Genomic DNA, 22,323 nt, shown 5'->3' with positions numbered 1-22,323 from the left:
GACACACACACACACACAGAGAGAGAGATACCTGTTTCCCACAGAAAACACCAAGTGCCACAAAACCTAGGTAAGTGTGGCTGGGTGTGTGTATCATGTGACTTGGTGGAAGTGAGTGACATTGAGTTGGCCATGCCCACCCAGGCTTTGTGGCTCTCAATGATTTCTTTTCTGTGGGAAATGGGTCCAAATGGCTCTTTGAGTGTTTTAGATTGCAGACCCCTGCTGTAGACCATCCAGAAACTTCAGTTGAAGTGGCATGGGCAATTAATGGACATTTTTCATACCTATATAACAACTCCACTCTGTGAGCTGCACTAGCTCCCATTAGATTCCTTGATGCAATTTAAAGTATTGTCAAAAAATGTTCCCCATTTGTTGTTCTAGTAGGAATTATTTCTAACTGTATCTATATTTCCTATCATTTAATAGGAAATGTCCTTCCTGGATATTTTTTCCTTCAGGATCAAACTTCACTCTTATGAAATGTATGGCTGGTTCTCCTTTATCTGCACTACTATTAATCGTTTCATAGTTCCCATCACCAATCTCTTTCCACTTATGACTGTATGACTATAACTTGTTGCTGGCAATCCTTATGATTTATATTGATATATTGATCATCAATTGTGTTGTAAATGTTGTACCTTGATGAACGTATCTTTTCTTTTATGTACACTGAGAGCATATGCACCAAGACAAATTCCTTGTGTGTCCAATCACACTTGGCCAATAAAATTCTATTCTATTCTATTCTATTCTATTCCTCCTCCTTCTCTTCCTTCCATGAACTCAAGGAAGACATAATATATAATATATATAACAACAGAGTTGGAAGGGACCTTGGAAGCCTTCTAGTCCAACCCCCTGCCCAGGCAGGAAACCCTACACCATCTCAGTCAGATGGTTATCCAACATTTTCTTAAAAATTTCCAGTGTTGGAGCATTCACAACTTCTGCAGGCAAGTCGTTCCACTTATTAATTGTTCTAACTGTCAGGAAATTTCTCCTTAGTTCTAAGTTGCTTCTTTCCTTGATAAGTTTCCACCCATTGCTTCTTGTTCTACCCTCAGGTGCTTTGGAGAACAGCCCGACTCCCTCTTCTTTATGGCAACCCCATGATAATTTCTATTCAAAGTTTCAATTATCTTCACCTTTTCAGCTGATTCATTTAGTTTTTTAGGGATTACATCCAAGATAGACTCCCCTGTTGCTTCTTCCACCTTCTCACTAATGAAGTTGTCAGCAAGACAGGTAAGGAATTACTTGGACTTTTCACTCTTGGTAGAGTTTTGAATTCCAGAAGATGTGAAAGTATTTGAAATTTCCCATTATTGGTCTGACACAGAAATGCTGCATCCATATTTTCTGCTTGTCCAGAATATCTTTGCTAAATTCCAGCAACAATATTATATTTGTTTTTCTCTCCTTATATCCTTTCCCAGATGCTTTCAACCTGATCCAATTCAAATTTCTGGGTAGGCATATTTATTATGTACCTTGGAGCACCCCCTCTCTCTCTTCTTTTTGAGTCTATGCCTTTTGAGTGGGCTGTAACTTTCCACAGTTTTATTGCAATCATCTGTGTCATCTCACCAAGTTTCAGTGATGATGCTGAATGCCTTTTAAACATTGCACAGTAGGGCTATTATGTATTTTATAGTCAGCCAACTGTAGCCTATAAAATGGCAGGCTATGCTTTAGTGCCTACACTTGAACCATTTTCTGTGGTTAAATGCTAGACAGTGAGAGATCTGGCATTCCTCAAACTGCAAAGAACCAAAATGTCCTCTGCAAAATAATGGCTGTTATCTTCCATTCTCAGGATGTGGCACCAGGATGTGGAAAATGGTAGATGAAACCCATTAATTTTCTTTTTCTACATATATAATTTATTTTTAACTTTCCCTGTCCTATTGTCTCTAAACAGTCCTCACCTCCTTTAGTGCGCTTCACAATCTGTAGCAAAGAGAACAGGAAAAAGCTACCGATGTGCTTCTGATGCATTTTGCCATACTATCAATAAGCAAAGTGGGGCTTTAGTAGAAAAGCAAATATTGAACTGTTAAGCTTTTCCCAATAGATTTCATTCAGAACAAGTTAAAATACATGGGAATCGTTGGATATTGGTAAGAAACTCAACACGATTTCTTATTGCTGCTCAAGGCGATGTGGCAACGCAGAGAAAGAGCCCTTGATCGCACTCAAAAAGTCATGTTGATTATTTGCTGAAACAGGTTACATTTCCAAAAAACACTTACACAGGAGAAAAATAAATTTATTTCTGCAGTATACCATACAACAAAGAGAAATGATTAAAGTAAGGATTCTTTATATAACATTATGTGAATAGAATACAATTTTTTTTTTTTATTTTTTTTTTTTGTTCAAAAAGTTTTTATTGGTCAAAAAAAGGTTTATACAAATACATATCAGGTATGGTAAATTTTCATTTTTCTTATTCAAGATAAGAATTTTACTCAAATTTTTTAACACATACAACAGCCATATGGCAAGCAGGTGACACGAAGTAGCTAAATTTACAAATCTTAGATACGCAATAAAGAAGGGTCAAGAATAAACAGTAAACAACAACAAAAATGTATATAATGAGGCCAGAGAGTAACCCTTTTTAAATGTAATGAAATTATTACCAGTAGTTTGAAAGAGATATCAAGAGCTCAAATGCTCATAATGGAGGAGCTGTGTATTACATTAGTTAAAAAAGTTAGAACAAAGATATTAATAGATAGCTAGATTGATCTAATTTATATGTCACCCATCTCATTGTATAAGTGACTTATATGCTTTCAACCCAGAACTTTTTGAACAATTCATTTTCTGAGTATGCTGAGCTACAATTCAGTCATGATGGTAACAAGCTAATGGGCTAAAGCGTTCGGATTTGGGAAGGCTGATGTTTGTGTGTGTGTTCACACACATATGTAAAAACGGGGCTATTATTGGGAGTTTCTGTACAAATCTAGCACTAGGTACTGTGGAAATGGCTGAACATGAGATATCTCTGCTGTCATTATTAAGGAGTTCTTGGCAACCTGCAAGAGATTTGGATATTATCTTGCTTGGTACAGTATGTATATCTTTTATGTTACCCTTTTCAGCTTGTTAACCTGAACTAATAATAAAGTTAAAATTGACACCCCTGATCTAGACCCTGCAGTTTTCTTGGCATGGTATTTTTTCAAAAATGGTTTTGCTTTTTCCTTCTTCCTAGAGCTGAGAGACAGGGAGTTGCTTAAGAATATTCAACTGACTTCTTCCTTAAGGCAAAATGAGAACTCGTGATCTCCCAGTTTTTAGCTTGGCGCCTAACCGCTACCAAAAATAGCTTACATTGTTGTTACTTAGATTACTTTTTGTGTATGTGTTACATAAATCTCACTGTATATACTGATTTTATAGTCAGCCAACTGTAGCCTATAAAATGGCAGGCTATGCTTTAGTGCCTACACTTGAACCATTTTCTGTGGTTAAATGCTAGACAGTGAGAGATCTGGCATTCCTCAAACTGCAAAGAACCAAAATGTCCTCTGCAAAATAATGGCTGTTATCTTCCATTCTCAGGATGTGGAAAATGGTAGATGAAACCCATTAATTTTCTTTTTCTACATATATAATTTATTTTTAACTTTCCCTGTCCTATTGTCTCTAAACAGTCCTCACCTCCTTTAGTGCGCTTCACAATCTGTAGCAAAGAGAACAGGAAAAAGCTACCGATGTGCTTCTGATGCATTTTGCCATACTATCAATAAGCAAAGTGGGGCTTTAGTAGAAAAGCAAATATTGAACTACTTCAAAAATCCTTCAAATACTTCAAAAATCCTCAGGCAAGCACAGTATCCTTGTAATTTCCTCCGGATCCACCAGGGGCACTCACAGGAGCAACGAGTCCAGAGTACAGTTAGTCAACCAGGAAGTCAAGGGAAGTGATGTCATCAAGATTCTCATAGTGAAGGCGGAAGCTGGACGCCACCACTGTTCCCCAGAGGAGGGGGGCCTCAAACCTCCCTCCTAAATTTCTCCATCACCTCTTCTCCAGAGCTCCACAAAACCGTAATCTTCTTATTTTAAGTTCTCCTCTCTCCAGAATGACTCGTGCTCCTTCCAACCGCAGGGGAGAAAACCCCCGCACCCGGAGCACTCCACCACGCCACCGATATCCCTTCCTTCTCCATTCCTCAATTCTTCTCCGCCCTGTTCACCACCAGGCTGCTGCAGTTATAAATCCAAAGCCCCGTGTCACCGGGCACAGCGCCCAGGCGACGACCAAAGTAATGGCCGTGGCCTGTGGCCTCCAAACCCCGCCGAGCCTAGACGCGCCAGCATCGGTCCCCACAGTCCTGTATGTCGAGACCCGTCTGCGGCGGCAGGTGTCCTCGGAACACCTGGCTCTCGGGCGGCGCGGATTCGGGCACTGGAGGCAGGAGAAGCCTCCAGACGACCGTTGCCGCTGGACACCGGAAGTCGTCTCTCATAGAATACAATTTTGTGACTAAGGAACAGCAGGTTAAAACAGGAAGAAACAATCTTTCAAATAGTCAGGTTCCAAGCTATTTTATTTTGAACTCCAAAATCTGGTTTCCTTCCAAAAAACCTACTATTATGTTCCAGATTTTTACCATTTTGTTTTGGATTAGCCTAGGTCTCATAGCTCCAGAAATTGATTCATAAGGTATTGAAACCATTTTTTTTTTGCAATTTATTTTTAACTTTCCCTGTCCTATTGTCTCTAAACAGTCCTCACCTCCTTTAGTGCGCTTCACAATCTGTAGCAAAGAGAACAGGAAAAAGCTACCGATGTGCTTCTGATGCATTTTGCCATACTATCAATAAGCAAAGTGGGGCTTTAGTAGAAAAGCAAATATTGAACTGTTAAGCTTTTCCCAATAGATTTCATTCAGAACAAGTTAAAATACATGGGAATCGTTGGATATTGGTAAGAAACTCAACATGATTTCTTATTGCTGCTCAAGGCGATGTGGCAACGCAGAGAAAGAGCCCTTGATCGCACTCAAAAAGTCATGTTGATTATTTGCTGAAACAGGTTACATTTCCAAAAAACACTTACACAGGAGAAAAATAAATTTATTTCTGCAGTATACCATACAACAAAGAGAAATGATTAAAGTAAGGATTCTTTATATAACATTATGTGAATAGAATACAATTTTGTGACTAAGGAACAGCAGGTTAAAACAGGAAGAAACAATCTTTCAAATAGTCAGGTTCCAAGCTATTTTATTTTGAACTCCAAAATCTGGTTTCCTTCCAAAAAACCTACTATTATGTTCCAGATTTTTACCATTTTGTTTTGGATTAGCCTAGGTCTCATAGCTCCAGAAATTGATTCATAAGGTATTGAAACCATTTTTTTTTGCAATTTATTTTTTGTCAACTCTTCTAGGTGTCTGGCAGAAATAAGAAGATAAAGATCATATTCTCAAACCTATATAAAGTAAAATTTACTTTTCAGTAAAGTTTCCAATAATAAGTGTTGAATATTACTGAATTCCAGTATGCAAAACAACAACAAAAATGTATATAATGAGGCCAGAGAGTAACCCTTTTTAAATGTAATGAAATTATTACCAGTAGTTTGAAAGAGATATCAAGAGCTCAAATGCTCATAATGGAGGAGCTGTGTATTACATTAGTTAAAAAAGTTAGAACAAAGATATTAATAGATAGCTAGATTGATCTAATTTATATGTCACCCATCTCATTGTATAAGTGACTTATATGCTTTCAACCAAGAACTTTTTGAACAATTCATTTTCTGAGTATGCTGAGCTACAATTCAGTCATGATGGTAACAAGCTAATGGGCTAAAGCGTTCGGATTTGGGAAGGCTGATGTTTGTGTGTGTGTGAGTGTGTGTGTGTGTGTGCATGCACATGTGTGTGTGTTCACACACATATGTAAAAACGTGGGGCTATTATTGGGAGTTTCTGTACAAATCTAGCACTAGGTACTGTGGAAATGGCTGAACATGAGATATCTCTGCTGTCATTATTAAGGAGTTCTTGGCAACCTGCAAGAGATTTGGATATTATCTTGCTTGGTACAGTATGTATATCTTTTATGTTACCCTTTTCAGCTTGTTAACCTGAACTAATAATAAAGTTAAAATTGACACCCCTGATCTAGACCCTGCAGTTTTCTTGGCATGGTATTTTTTCAAAAATGGTTTTGCTTTTTCCTTCTTCCTAGAGCTGAGAGACAGGGAGTTGCTTAAGAATATTCAACTGACTTCTTCCTTAAGGCAAAATGAGAACTCGTGATCTCCCAGTTTTTAGCTTGGCGCCCTAACCGCTACCAAAAAATAGCTTACATTGTTGTTACTTAGATTACTTTTTGTGTATGTGTTACATAAATCTCACTGTATATACTGATTTTATAGTCTGTCCCACTGCACAGAACATTTTTACAAACTAATACTAAAGAACCTAACACTACTTCAAAAATCCTTCAAATACTTCAAAATATTGAACTACTTCAAAAATTGTTTTCCAATAACTTTTATAAAAATACATTTTACAAATAAATAAATATTTTTTTCACAAATTGAATTTGGTGGGCTTTTCCCCTCAATCTCTACAATACATAGACTCTCTTTATTGTAGTCACTGATGTTTTTTATATATGCATAATCTGCTAGAGAGACCAAAGGTGAAGAAATTCAGGTATAAAATCTACTGATTTACCAAATACCATTTGCCTGGGCTTGAAGCCCCATTACTTAAACACTTTTCTATCTATTGTCCAATTTTCACATTGTCATGTTACTTAGGTAACTGGATAGAATTCTTAACATACCAGTGTATAATAACAAGGTACAGAAATATATGTTCTAATTTCACAATCTTAACATGACAGTCAAAAAAGATAATGGTGCTGACTGTAGTGAATGAGATTGGTTTTGATGATAGATAGATAGATAGATAGATAGATAGATAGATAGATAGATAGATAGATAGATAGATAGATAGATAGATAGATAAAGCTTTTATGGCTTTTTGTTTATGTTTTATAATGGATGGTTTTGAATAACTGTTATAAAACACCCTGAGTTGTGTTTCTTAAGAGGGGTGGCCCTGAAAATCTTTTAAATAAATCTTAAAAGGTCTATTTTGCCTTTGCTTATACTTGGAATCATCTTGTCTTTTCACAGTATTTTATGGCAAATGTGGAGCCCTCTTGAATTATGGGATCTCACACTCATTGTTTTTGAATGGTGGTGTTGGAGAAGATTTTTGAGAGTCCCTTGGACTGCAATCAGGTCAAATCAGTCAGTCCTAAAGGAAATCAGCCCTGAATGATTTGGAATACTTCAGATACTGAATCTGAAAGTCAAATACTTTGGCCACCAAAAGAGAGGAATCATTGGAATAGTCCCTGATGTTTGGAAAGATTGAAGGCAAAAGGAGGAGGGGATGGCAGAGAATGAGGTTGTTAGTGTCACTGATGTAATAGACATGGGTTTGGATGGACTCTAAGAGACAATAGAGGAGAGGGAGGCCTGCTGTGCTGTGGTCCATGGAGTCACAAAGAGTCAGACACAACTAAGCGACACCGCTGTACCTGAGGTATGCATCATGTGAGTAAAATGATGTGATATATGACAGGAAGTAGTTGCATTAAAATATAAGCAGTACCCTGTTAGGACATCTAGTCTAGCAGTCTGTTTTCATGGGGACCACTCAATTGCACAAGGATGTCCACTAGTCTCCAAATGGATGGTCTTTAGAGGCAGTTATACATACATCAAGGCTAATAGCCATTGACCCCCATGACTTCCAGGAATTGGTCCAGATGTTTTTGAAAGCCAGCCAAGCTGGTAACTAGCATCATATGTCTTGGTAATGAAATCCAAACTTGAGTCACCTATTTTATAAACAAATATTTCCTTTTATCTGTCCCAATTCTTCCAGAATTCAATTTCATTGGGTGACCTCAGGTTCTAGCATTCTGGGAAAGGGAAAATAGCTTCTTTTTTGTGTGCTTTATCCACAGCATGCATAATTTTGTAAACATCAATCACATCCCTTTCTAATTCACACAGGAGGGCTATTTTTAGAAATAGCTAATTAAATGCTAAAAATATCATGAGTATATTTTGTGTATAAGATTGGTATAGTATGGAGAGTATATAGAAAAAAGTCACTTTGCCAAGAATTCTGGAAACTCATATAATAATTTAAAGAAACAACAACAACAACAACAACAACAACAACACTCATGGAGAAGTCATGAATGTCTCCAATAAATGTAGAATACATGTTTTACATTAAAGAGCCCTGAAAACTGAACATGAATTATAATGATACCTCACAAATGTGTGTGTGTGTGTGTGTGTGTGTGTGTGTGTCTATGTGAGTATGTATAATATTGAAAATATACACTCTGTAAGGGAATGAAATATGAATGATAGCTAGGTAAGAAGCCTCTTAAGCATACAGTACAATTGAACTGTTATTCCTTCTTGCTTGTTGGTCTCAGTCTAATAAGCAACTGTGTGATCAGCTATGTTGCTGCAGAAATGTACTGCTGCTTTGAGTATGTTCTATTATATTATTTTATTTTATTGCTTGAGCTAATCATTTATCCTAATATTGTGTGTTTTGTTTTATAACACTTGTACTTTAGTAAAAAAAAGAGGGGGGGAAAAGGAGAAATAGAACTATATTATTTTTTTTCTAAAAAAATGAGTTACCTACAAATTAGTGAGTGGTGAAAACCCCAAGAGACATGTGCATTGTTTTATGGTAATTTAATGCTCAAGTTAAAAAATTAAAATATGGCCAGTGTCAAGTAACTAAAAGCTCAGCAAAAATAAATAAATTAATTGTGAAATACAGGCTAAAGAACCTTCTCTTTATTTCAGCTATGAGATATTGCTAAAGCTCATGGAATGACTCAGATAAAGTTGTAGAATAAAAAGCACACAAAATAAAAGCATGTTTTTAAAATGCAATATTTCCTATTTAAGAAGCAGTTAGCTGGAAAACTTTGCAATCCCATAGGAACAGTGCAATATTGAGAGAGATTTTAACATCTCAAATGTTTTCCTATATGCCCAAGTATAAGAGGGTGGAAAATAGCTTATGACTTAATAAATTAAAACATATCAATTTTTTGCAATTAAGTTAATTTCCATATTTCCATTAATAAAATCAATCTGACACTAAACCAGCCTAAAACTACCGAGAAGCCTTATTTTATCTGAATTAACTTCTGGTTACTAGTCTTTTTTTTTTAGTAGTTCAGTCTGAAAATTAATCTCATCTAGTGGAATAAAGGTTTAATGAAAATGCATAAATTTCTTCAAAATAAAATGTAGAAGAAAGTTCCAGTAATAATACGGTAGAAGAATAGCTGTGATTAATATAAGAACATAAAGGGTTATACAATTATGTATTTCCTACCATTGTGAATAAAATACAGGGTGGTTTGGGTTTGGTTGTTTTTTGTACTGAAACATATAACCATATACTATCTGTATTTGATAAAAGATTGAATTTATAAAGATCTTTGTGAGGAGAAATTGGAGTTGAAACAGAAAGAACTGATGGCACTGTGATTGGTTAGCTCAGATCCAATAAGCAACTATACTCTGCATATTCACATTTGATATAGTTTTAGAAAAAGTGGTCTTATTTGCTAGCATAGTATTTGCACAATAGTTCTTGCAGAGTTGCACGTGCAAAAATTAAAAAGAAGCTTGAATCCTATAACTACAAATAACATTAAATGTTCACTGTAGTCTAGACTTTGCTCTTGTGCGCGGAGAGGGAGAGCGAGAGATTAAATCTTAATAAACAGTAACTACCAGTTTCATAATTATTGTGATGACGTAGAGAGAATGTATCCCTTCACACATTAACATTTCCATTCTAACAATAATTGAAAAGGATAGCTGAACATAGGTCTAACAGGTATTAAAAAGCCCTGATCCACTTAAACCTTTTCTTTTCTTTTCTTTTTTTTTTTTTTTGGGGGGGGGGGCTCAGAACACAGCAGTCTTAGAATTTTTCTTTTGGGAGATACCTAGATTCAAAAGGTAGGACAAATGAAATCTAAACACAAAAAAATGAATCTTTTCATCTTGAGGAAAAGGCACTGGCATCCTGAACTCTTTTTATGCATATATTATCTCATGGTCATTCTCATCCTTACAAAACAGTGTTTTGTTTTTGTCTTTTTTTTAAAAAAAAATAAGATTCCTGTTAACTTTGTAAGCCTGAAGATCAAATGCACGTTGTCATCCCTCCAGGCACAGTGAGAAAATAAATCCTCTGACCTGAAAAGTTAAAATGTACATGGCAGATTGAAGTAGAATACTATGTTCCTTTTTTTTGACTGGGAGTATTCCTAGTGATTACTTTTCTTTAATGGGAAAAGATCAATACCAATTAGCAGGAAATTGCATTGTTGCATAATGGTTGTACAGAGCAGCTTATTATATGCAAACATACAGAGGGGTGTGTGGGGATGTGGGGGTGTGTGTATTGGGGGGAGGGGTTCACTCTGAAAAGAAAAGGAAGAATCTATACCTAGATGAGCAAAGGTTGTGTCAGGCCCAAGTCCAGAGTTGACACGATGAAGTCCATTTGAGTTTAATCTTTTATTTGCTTATATCTAATGGATAAAACCGTGCCAAACTAAAGCTGTAACATTCTACCCTGATAGATATAGTCTGACAGATTCTAGGGTACGGCTACCGTGAACCTGTTCCCACCTCCGCCATCTAGTTCGGATTTGTGCATTCTCTTTATCTGGGCCTCTCTCTGGGAAAGCTTTGTGCTGCCAAAACTCTCCTGAAATGATTCTCTAGGGACATCAAAGGTTGACTTGTAGGCTACCAAGAGACAAGTATATCACTCTAATTATGAATAAATGAAAAAAAAATGTTCATGATGAAGTATGATGGATATTCCAAATTAGGTTAGCAGAAGGATGAGAGCCAGCATTTCAACCTGTGTAAATATAGTGAGTGTTGGAAGCCATTTTCTTGGACCCCGCTGACACAGTCCCACTCCCAACTGAGCTCTTCCTTGCAGTTATCTTAATTCCTTAAACCAATCTGATCAAATGAGTTTACTATATCTGGACTACAGCACTCCAGATGATGGTTGAATGGCAAGAAAGGATTTGGGTTATCTGTGTCACTTTGCTGCAAAACTGAGCTTGCTTACCCAAAATAATACAAAACTGGCATTTCCTCACTTTTTGATTTAAATGAAGGGTTAATGAATATTAATTAATTAATATTAATATTAATAATATTCTGTTCATCATCATGTACGTTTTGGAATGCGGGCAGCACTCTTATCTCGGATGGCAAACCTCATTTAAGCAATATTCCCAGCATATACAAGGATACAGGATGAAACAAAGTTTAACCTGAAACATTTGTTGCTTTAATCTTCCTTGCATACGTGCATATACGCTAGAAAGCCAATGATGTAAGAACTAACCAATTATTGTGCCTTGGAGATTCATTAGCCAATAATGAAGTAACACATATGTTAGCTGAGCTAGGAAAAGATATATCAACTTTGTGTAATGTTCAGTAAAGATTCCTTTGATTCATCATCATCAACCCTCGGATCGTTTCTACAAAATTTCTTGCTTAGATTCAGATTCTGAATGAAAATAGCAACACTGAATTTTAGGTGTCTGCCCTTATCATGGGCATAGGTAACTTGGGTTTGTTGGAGGAAGTTTAGAACTTCTACAAAATGTTGGCATAGGTTTTTTGGGGAAAACAATGCTTGTAAATTATCCTCAACCACAGCCATTTAGAATATTAAAGAAATTGATAACTGCTACTTAAAATTGCACATGGAAATGAATTTTGAGCAACTAGAATGAATGCAACACTTCGCTTCAGCTAGCATCCTAGCAATGGTATTCAACTAGCTGAGGGTTGTTGTTGTTTTTATGTTTTGTGGAATAATTTATTAAAATAACCCTGTTGAGAGATGACTGCATCCAGAACTCTAGCTAGATATGCTTATACCATCAACAGCAGCTGGCCCAGGTTTCGGTAAAGCTTTGTTCACCACAGAATATCTGGTCACAAGATTTCTAAGTTAAAGACAGTATGACATCCTATTCTCAGGCAAGTAAAATGTCTGGAAAATAACAACTTAGTCTTATCTGGCTTAAGTTAAACTTGTTGATCTTCATCATGCTCCTTGAACACTGATTTAGAAGCACATAGATTCTCTAGGATATGATAAAATGGCCAAAAGAGATAAAAATTACCAACACATGCTAATCCTATACTTTTTTTATAAATGTTAGAGAGCATGTTAGAGAGCGTGTTATAAATGTTAGGGAGCAAATCAAATCTGATGGAACGGTTACACTTGAAAGTAGCAGAGTAGCATGTCTTCTTCTGAAACCTATTCACAAGATAGGATAGGAATCGCTGAGAAACTGGTCTCCTTTAAAATTTAATATCAAAAAATCCACAAGAATATGAATTAAAGAAAAAGCAACTAGATATCCAATAAGAACAAGAATTGTACGTACTCCCTGTGCTTCTTTTAATGAAGTTTATTGGTTTGAATTACTAACACTGCTTTAACCCCCAAAACAGATACCTGGCTAGATTGAAAAGAACAAAATAAACATTTTTTATAAAAAATTATCGTGCACTAAAGCTCTCCCCACATAACCTCCCCACCCCAAATAGTGGTTTGTTATTGGGATTTAATTATTCAGCATAGCAAGAACAAGAGTTCTGCCATTTTAATGGCAGATTGAGTTGAACTCTCATATAAAGGTTTACAATCTTTATCATACATTCAGTCAATCCACTGCTGGGTGGTTTTATAACCTTGGATGAATAAAGATGAAATGTTTGACATGATAATTGATCCAAAAGCATACCTAGTACATTCTCAGTTCAATCTACATATTTTGTTCTTCTTGTGCTGATCTAAAATACTAATTGTATGTAATCTTGTAGACAATTCATATTATCTTACATACAACTGACTTGCTAAAAATGTCAAAAATAACAGATATTTTTTTATCATATTGTTTCCTTCTCTCTCTCTCCCTCTTTCAATAATATTGTAAAAAAACCTTTTTGGGCAAAGAAAAGTAGTAGCTAATTAGATTTTCAGTACAAATTAGACATTTCAAAGGAACAATCACCTTCTTTAGAAACAGATGTTCCCTTTGGAAACATCCCAGAAAAAAAATTGAGTGCAAGACATTCAATTAATTAAATATGCAGTTTCGTCTAAGTAATCAAAAAAGTTTTTTCTCCTGTTTAGTAGCATACTTTTGTTCTAGAAAAAGCAGTAGTTTGTTGTTCTAGGGAAAGCAATATTTTGTTGTTCTAGAAAAAGCAACACCAGAAAAAGTAAATCAGGGATGAAAATAAAAATCTCTCCCTTTCTAGACCGGGATGCCTTGTGCACAGTCACCACGCCTTGTGACGCCTCGCCTGACTACTGCAATGCTCTCACATGGGCTCCCTGAAGGGCATCCGAGGCTGCAGTTGGTCCAGAATGCAGCTGCGCTGGTGATAGAGGGAGCCCTCGTGGCTCCCGAGTGACACCTATCCTGCGCAGGCTGCACTGGCTACCTGTGGCCTTCCGGTGCGCTTCAAGGTGTTGGTGAACGCCTTTAAAGCGCCCATGGCATAGGGCCGGGTTACTTACGGGACCGCCTGCTGCTACCAAATACCTCTCACCGACCGTGCGCCTCACAGAGAGGGACTCTCAGGGTGCCGCCGGCGCGACAATGTCGCCTGGCGACACCCAGGACGGGCCTTCTGTGGGGGCCCCGCCTCTGGAACGAACTCCCCAGGACTTCGCCAACTTCCGGACCTCCGAACCTTTCGCATGAGCTCAAAACTTACTTATTTATCTGCGCTGGACTGGGTTAGTTTTTTAAGTTATGGGTTTTTAAATGGGTTTTACTTCCAAATTTTAATTATGGCCAATTTAAATAAGTTTTTTATTAGTATTTTAATTGTATGTATTGTGCATTTTACTTGGCTGTGAACCGCCCTGAGTCCTTCGGGAGAAGGGCGGTATACAAATTTAAATAATAAATAAATAAATAAAATAAATAAAATAATACAAAACTGGCATTTCCTCACTTTTTGTTTTAAATGAAGGGTTAATGAAGGGTTAATATTCTGTTCATCATCATGTACGTTTTGGAATGCGGGCAGCACTCTTATCTTGGATGGCAAACCTCATTTAAGCAATATTCCCAGCATATACAAGGATACAGGATGAAACAAAGTTTAACCTGATACATTTGTTACTTTAATCTTCCTTGCATACATGCATATACGCTAGAAAGCCAATGACGTAAGAACTAACCAATTATTGTGCCTTGGAGATTCATTAGCCAATAATGAAGTAACACATATGTTAGCTGAGCTAGGAAAAGATATATAAACTTTGTGTAATGTTCAGTAAAGATTCTTTTGATTCATCATCATCAACCCTCGGATCGTTTCTACAAAATTTCTTGCTTAGATTCAGATTCTGAATGAAAATAGCAACACTGAATTTTAGGTGTCTGCCCTAATCATGGGCATAGGTAACTTAGGTTTGTTGGAGGAAGTTTAAAACTTCTACAAAATGTTGGCATAGGTTTTTTTGGGAAAACAATGCTTGTAAATTATCCTCAACCACAGCCATTTAGAATATTAAAGAAATTGATAACTGCTACTTAAAATTGCACGTGGAAATAAATTTTGAGCAACTAGAATGAATGCAACACTTCGCTTCAGCTAGCATCCTAGCAACGGTATTCAACTAGCTGAGGGTTGTTGTTTTTTTAATGTTTTGTGGAATAATTTATTAAAATAATCCTGTTGAGAGATGACTGAATCCATACAGAACTCTAGCTAGATATGCTTATACCATCAACAGAAGCTGGCCCAGGTTTGGGTAAAGCTTTGTTCACCACAGAATATCTGGTCACAAGATTTCTAAGTTAAAGACAGTATGACATCCTATTCTCAGGCAAGTAAAATGTCTGGAAAATAACAACTTAGTCTTATCTGGCTTAAGTTAAACTTGTTGATCTTCATCATGCTCCTTGAACACTGATTTAGAAGCACATAGATTCTCTAGGATATGATAAAATGGCCAAAAGAGATAAAAATTACCAACACATCCTAATCCTATACTTTTTTTATAAAAGCTAGAGAGCTTAGGGAGCAAATCAAATCTGATGGAATGGTTACACTTGAAAGTAGCAGAGTAGCATGTCTTCTTCTGAAACCTATTCACAAGATAGGATAGGAATCGCTGAGAAACTGGTCTCCTTTAAAATTTAATATCAAAAAATCCACAAGAATATGAATTAAAGAAAAAGCAATTAGATATCCAATAGGAACAAGAATTGTACGTACTCCCTGTGCTTCTTTTAATGAAGTTTATCTGTTTGAACTACTCACACTGCTTTAACTCCCAAAACAGATACCTGGCCAGATTGAAAAGAACAAAATAAACATTTTTTATAAAAAATTATCGTGCACTAAAGCTCTCCCCACATAACCTCCCCACCCCAAATAGTGGTTTGTTATTGGGTTGTAATTATTCAGCATAGCAAGAACAAGAGTTCTGCCATTTTAATGGCAGATTGAGTTGAACTCTCATATAAAGGTTTACAATCTTTATCATACATTCAGTCAATCCACTGCTGGGTGGTTTTATAACCTTGGATGAATAAAGATGAAATGTCTGACATGATAATTGATCCAAAAGCATACCTAGTACATTCTCAGTTCAATCTACATATTTTGTTCTTCTTGTGCTGATCTAAAATACTAATTGTATGTAATCTTGTAGACAATTCATATTATCTTACATACAACTGACTTGCTAAAAATGTCAAAAATAACATATTTTTTTTTATCATATTGTTTCCTTCTCTCTCTCTCCCTCTTTCAATAATATTGTAAAAAAACCTTTTTGGGCAAAGAAAAGTAGTAGCTAATTAGATTTTCAGTACAAATTAGACATTTCAAAGGAACAATCACCTTCTTTAGAAACAGATGTTCCCTTTGGAAACATCCCAGGAAAAAAATTGAGTGCAAGACATTCAATTAATTAAATATGCAGTTTCGTCTAAGTAATCAAAAAAGTTTTTTCTCCTGTTTAGTAGCATACTTTTGTTCTAGAAAAAGCAGTAGTTAGTTGTTCTAGGGAAAGCAATATTTTGTTGTTCTAGAAAAAGCAACACCAGAAAAAGTAAATCAGGGATGAAAATAAAAATCTCTCCCTTGCCTTATCTCAAGAGCTGATAGCCATTTAAAAAATCAAACTTCAACAGCAGTGTAGAAAAATATGTGATAATTAATCAACTAGTTACTTAATTAATGACTGATAAGCAGAAATAGATTGAACGGTTTTGTTACATTGGGATACTTCTGTGAACTTTTAATTAAGCAATAGCAGGCTTGTTTTGTTAGTACTGAATACAATATTGATTCTCTTGCAGCTAATTGATGGAATAGCTATCTAGTGAAATACCTGCAGTCAAATATTTTTTAATGTCTTTGTTGGGGAATGGGTTATAGGAACTAGGACAATCAACTAACAAAATATATTAGTGTAAGTATTTAGTTTTTACTGCAATTCACTACTAATTTCACTGTAAATCCATACATTACAGTGAAACTTACATATACTGATTAAGCAATATGTTCAAACACATATGACTGCTGTTTGATCTATTAGAAGTAATAATAGGTGTTTGCCCATGTTTCTATATATAGTTCCATACAGCAACTGCAATATGTTTACTGACATAGATGGAATCACATGAATCCTTTTTAATTCCCTACATACATTTTGAAGATGTAATAAAATGTATCATCATGAAAGGATACTGTTTATGTAGAACAAAACCTTAATTAGAGCAATATTGAACACTGCAAATTAAGTTGTTGTTTTTTCTATCCAGAAAATTCAACTGGCATTCAAGAATCTACCACCCATTTTGATTAGATCTTGCCAAGTCCCAGAGGAATCAGCTTGGTTTATTAGAACCTATGTAATTGATGCCGGAAGACTGAATATTTAAAATAGTGTGTATTTTTTTCCTCAGTATTAAAGTGGGAACTATTAGTAGAAACATATCTGGTTCATTTATAATTTTTAGCTGTATAAATCCTCATTATAATTCCCAGGTTAAACTCTTTTGCTGTCAAAGTTTAAAGGGATAGTCTCTTTTGCTTATGGGCAGGATATTTCTAATTTCTGGAGTGGGATTTTATGCTGGAAAAAATGAAACTATATTCAAAGATGTTCTACAATCATTTATGATAATATAACTATGACTATATTTTTGCTTAGTGATATGATGAAGTCAGCCTTGGTTTTACATACAGCATGTTGGAATAGTATTGTAAAAACACTTGCTTAAAATTCTGGAGAACTGCTATTTGTCATTGACAATACTAGGGAAAAGGGACCAGTGATTGGCTTTGATGTAAGAGTATTCTCTGTGAATAAAACCTGACCATTATAATACTGTATGACTTCTAGATTTTATTTTTATTTTTTTTACATACCCCTTTGGGAGAATGTCAGCAATAACACTTATTTCTATTCATTGTCCTTTTTATTATAAGTTTTAGAAAATTCACATCTCAAATGTAAAAAAAACCACCTATTATATTTCTAGAGTTAAATTAATTTAAAATATTTGTTGACAAGAATCTCTATTCACATAGAGGAGAGAAAAAAACATAATACTGATACTAGGCTTTCCACTGTTTATGTTAAATAAAGCCTGAGATATCCTATTTTCTGCTCAGTAGGAATATTCCAAACTTATGATTACCCCTGGAAATGATATTCTTGCTTTGCAAACAACAGTGAAGCCCCGTTGATTCATTATGCTATTGCTTTAACATGCCAAACCTGAGAAACTGTCAGTCTGACAATTGTTATCATAACAACTATCATAATATATGTATGTATGTATGTACATACAGCAGTGGCCAAAACTGTGGAAACCTTTTGGAAAAAGTGTATTTTCTAAAACTAGCTAATAACACCACTTTTTTGGGGAGTAGTATCATAAAATTATATATCAATGGAAATATAATTTAATCAAGAATGTAATACAATAACTTTTAGGAAGGATTTGCTATTAGAATAGCAGTTACAGTATAAAGAAGAAAAGTGAAACACATAGAAAATACGAGATATACAAAAATTATCACCACAGTTATTTTAGTTAATAAAGAAAGTACTTGAATGTGCAGAATGTGATAGACTGACGTTAGAATTGAGAAATAAAGAAGAGGCAGAATGCTATGAGATTTGGAATAAATTTTATCAATGGTTAGACCTAAGGAATGGAAGTCGGAATAGATAAGAACAAGGAGGTATAGATCGAAACAATATATATAATATAATATAATATAATATAATATAATATAATATAATATAATATAATATAACATAACATAACATAACATAACATAACATAACATAACATAACATAACATAACATAACATAACATAACATAACATAACATAACATAACATAACATAACATAACAATACAATACAATACAATACAATACAATACAATACAATAACATAGTATGTATTTGTAAATATATAAAAGAAGTTAAATATGTGTATAGAGTTAGTAAGTAGTAATGCATATTGAAGATATAAGAAATGTAGGCTATATTTGGTATAAATTTATATTTTGTATGGCGGAGATATCGCCAAGATGGTCCCATCATGTCCAACTTTTGTTTTAACAATAAAGATTTTTTTTTAAAAAAAGAATAGCAGTTACAATATAAAGAAGAAAAATGAAACACATAGAAAAAATGAGATAATTAATCAACTAGTTACTTAATTAATGACTGATAAGCAGAAATAGATTGAACTGTTTTGTTACATTGGGATACTTCTGTGAACTTTTAATTAAGCAATAGCAGGCTTGTTTTGTTAGTACTGAATACAATATTGATTCTCTTGCAGCTAATTGATGGAGTAGCTATCTAATGAAATACCTGCAGTCAAATATTTTTTAATGTCTTTGTTGGGGAATGGGTTATAGGAACTAGGACAATCAACTAACAAAATATATTAGTGTAAGTATTTAGTTTTTACTGCAATTCACTACTAATTTCACTGTAAATCCATACATTACAGTGAAACTTACATATACTGATTAAGCAATATGTTCAAACACTTATGACTGCTGTTTGATCTATTAGAAGTAATAATGGGTGTTTGCCCATGTTTCTATATATAGTTCCATACAGCAACTGCAATATGTTTACTGACATAGATGGAATCACATGAATCCTTTTTAATTGCCTACATACATTGCCTACATACATTTTGAAGATGTAATAAATTCATGAAAGGATACTGTTTATGTAGAACAAAAACTTAATTAGAGCAATATTGAACACTGCAAATTAAGTTGTTTGATTGTTGTTGTTTTTTCTATCCAGAAAATTCAACTGGCATTCAAGAACCTACCACCCATTTTGATTAGATCTTGCCAAGCCCCAGAGGAATCAGCTTGGTTTATTAGAACCTATGTAATTGATGCCAGAAGACTGAATATTTAAAATAGTGTGTATTTTTTTCCTCAGTATTAAAGTGGGCACTATTAGTAGAAACATATCTGGTTCATTTATAATTTTTAGCTGTATAAATCCTCATTATAATTCCCAGGTTAAACTCTTTTGCTGTCAAAGTTTAAAGGGATAGTCTCTTTTGCTTATGGGCAGGATATTTCTAATTTCTGGAGTGGGATTTTATGCTGGAAAAAATGAAACTATATTCAAAGATGTTCTACAATCATTTATGATAATATAACTATGACTATATTTTTGCTTAGTGATATGATGAATTCAGCCTTGGTTTTACATACAGCATGTTGGAATAGTATTGTAAAAACACTTGCTTAAAATTCTGGAGAACTGCTATTTGTCATTGACAATACTAGGGAAAAGGGACCAGTGATTGGCTTTGATGTAAGAGTATTCTCTGTGAATAAAACCTGACCATTATAATACTGTATCACTTCTAGATTTTATTTTTTATTTTTTTACATACCTCTTTGGAAGAATGTCAGCAATAATACTTATTTCTATTCACTGTCCTTTTTATTATAAGTTTTAGAAAATTCACATCTCAAATGTAAAAAAAACACACCTATTATATTTCTAGAGTTAAATTAATTTAAAATATTTGTTGACAAGAATCTCTATTCACATAGAGGAGGAAAAAAAACAATACTGATACTAGGCTTTCCACTGTTTATGTTAAATAAAGCCTGAGATATCCTATTTTCTGCTCAGTAGGAATATTCCAAACTTATGATTACCCCTGGAAATGATATTCTTGCTTTGCAAACAACAGTGAAGCCCCGTTGATTCATTATGCTATTGCTTTAACATGCCAAACCTGAGAAACTGTCAGTCTGACAATTGTTATCATAACAACTATCATAATGTATGTATGTATGTATGTACATACAGCAGTGGCCAAAATTGTGGAAACCTTTTGGAAAAGGTGTATTTTCTAAAACTAGCTAATAACACCACTTTTTTGGGGAGTAGTATCATAAAATTATTTATCAATGGAAATATAATTTAATCAAGAATGTAATACAATAACTTTTATGAAGGATTTGCTAGAATTCTAGAATTAGAATAGCAGTTACAGTATAAAGAAGAAAAGTGAAACACATAGAAAAAACGAGATATACAAAAATTATCACCATAGTTATTTTAGTTATTAAAGTAAGTACTTGAATGTGCAGAATGTGATAGACTGACATTATAACTGAAAAATAAAAAAGAGACAGAATACTATGAGATTTGGAATAAATTTTATCAATGGTTAGACCTAAGGAATGGAAGTCGGAGTAGATAAGAACAAGGAGGTATAGATCGAAAAAATATATATAATATAACATAACATAACATAACATAACATAACATAACATAACATAACATAACATAACATAACATAACATAACATAACATAACATAACATAACATAACATAACATAACATAACATAACATAACATTACAATACAATACAATACAATACAATACAATACAATACAATACAATACAATACAATACAATATAATAACATAGTATGTATTTGTAAATATATAAAAGAAGTTAAATATGTGTATAGAGTTAGTAAGTAGTAATGCATATTGAAGATATAAGAAACTTAGGCTATATTTTGTATAAATTTATATTTTGTTTGGCGGAGATATCGCCAGGATGGTCCATCATGTCCAACTTTGTTTTAACAATAAAGATTTTTTTTAAAAAAAAGAATAGCAGTTACAATATAAAGAAGAAAAGTGAAACACATAGAAAAAATGAGATATACAAAAATTATCACCATGTCAGTTAATACCTAGTTGGGTAACCTTTAGCATGAATTACAGCCTTACAGCATCTTCCCATGGAGTAGACCAAGTCTTTTAGTTCTGCAGCTGTTATAATGTGAAACCAAGATTGAATGATTGTTTCTGTTAACTCGGTTTTATTGTTGGGTCACTTCTAAAAAGTTTCATTAGTGGTCTCCATAGATTTTCAATTGGGTTAAGGTCTGGGCTATTCCCAGACCATCCAGCAGTGGAATATGATTATCTTGAAATTCCCCCCAAAATGGTGGTGTTATTAGCCATCAGACCTCAAAAATACACCTTTCCCAAAAGGTTTCCACAATTTTGGCCACTACTGTATGTAAGTATGTGAAAAATTGCACTGTGATTATTGCAAATATACGGTGGAAGGTCAGGGTTCCTACTCTATTAGATGTTTGGTACCAGGCAAACCTCCTTCTGGGATTTTCCTCTGCATCAGCAAGACATGAATGTTGAGGAAAACAAGCCCCAAGACTTTATCCAACCCTTGACTGCAATCAGAGGAATTGAAATTCATCCCTGTGGGAGAGTCACCTCATGTCAATTCCTTCTGGAATCTCTTACTGGAAATTATGAAGGTCTCTGCTCTTACTATTACAGAATCTTAGGTGCTCCACGAGAGGGTCAAAAAATATACAGGATTATTTAATTTTATTTGATGCACAAAGGCATATGTCATTTTTCCAATGTTTTAAAAGCAAATAAACGACAATGGATGACATTTCCAGGTGGTATCAGAGGCCCATTGTCCTAATGAGCTAACGGGATATCATGCCTCTGTCACTAAAGATTAATTTTCTAAAATGCTGACACAGATAAAGGAAAAGTTGTCCTTCTCCTCTGCTAAGGGATATCAGGACCAAGCCTAGGAA

This window comes from Ahaetulla prasina, chromosome 3 (genome assembly GCF_028640845.1).
Source record: "Ahaetulla prasina isolate Xishuangbanna chromosome 3, ASM2864084v1, whole genome shotgun sequence".
NCBI lineage: Eukaryota > Metazoa > Chordata > Lepidosauria > Squamata > Colubridae > Ahaetulla > Ahaetulla prasina.
This window is presented reverse-complemented; position numbering follows the sequence as displayed.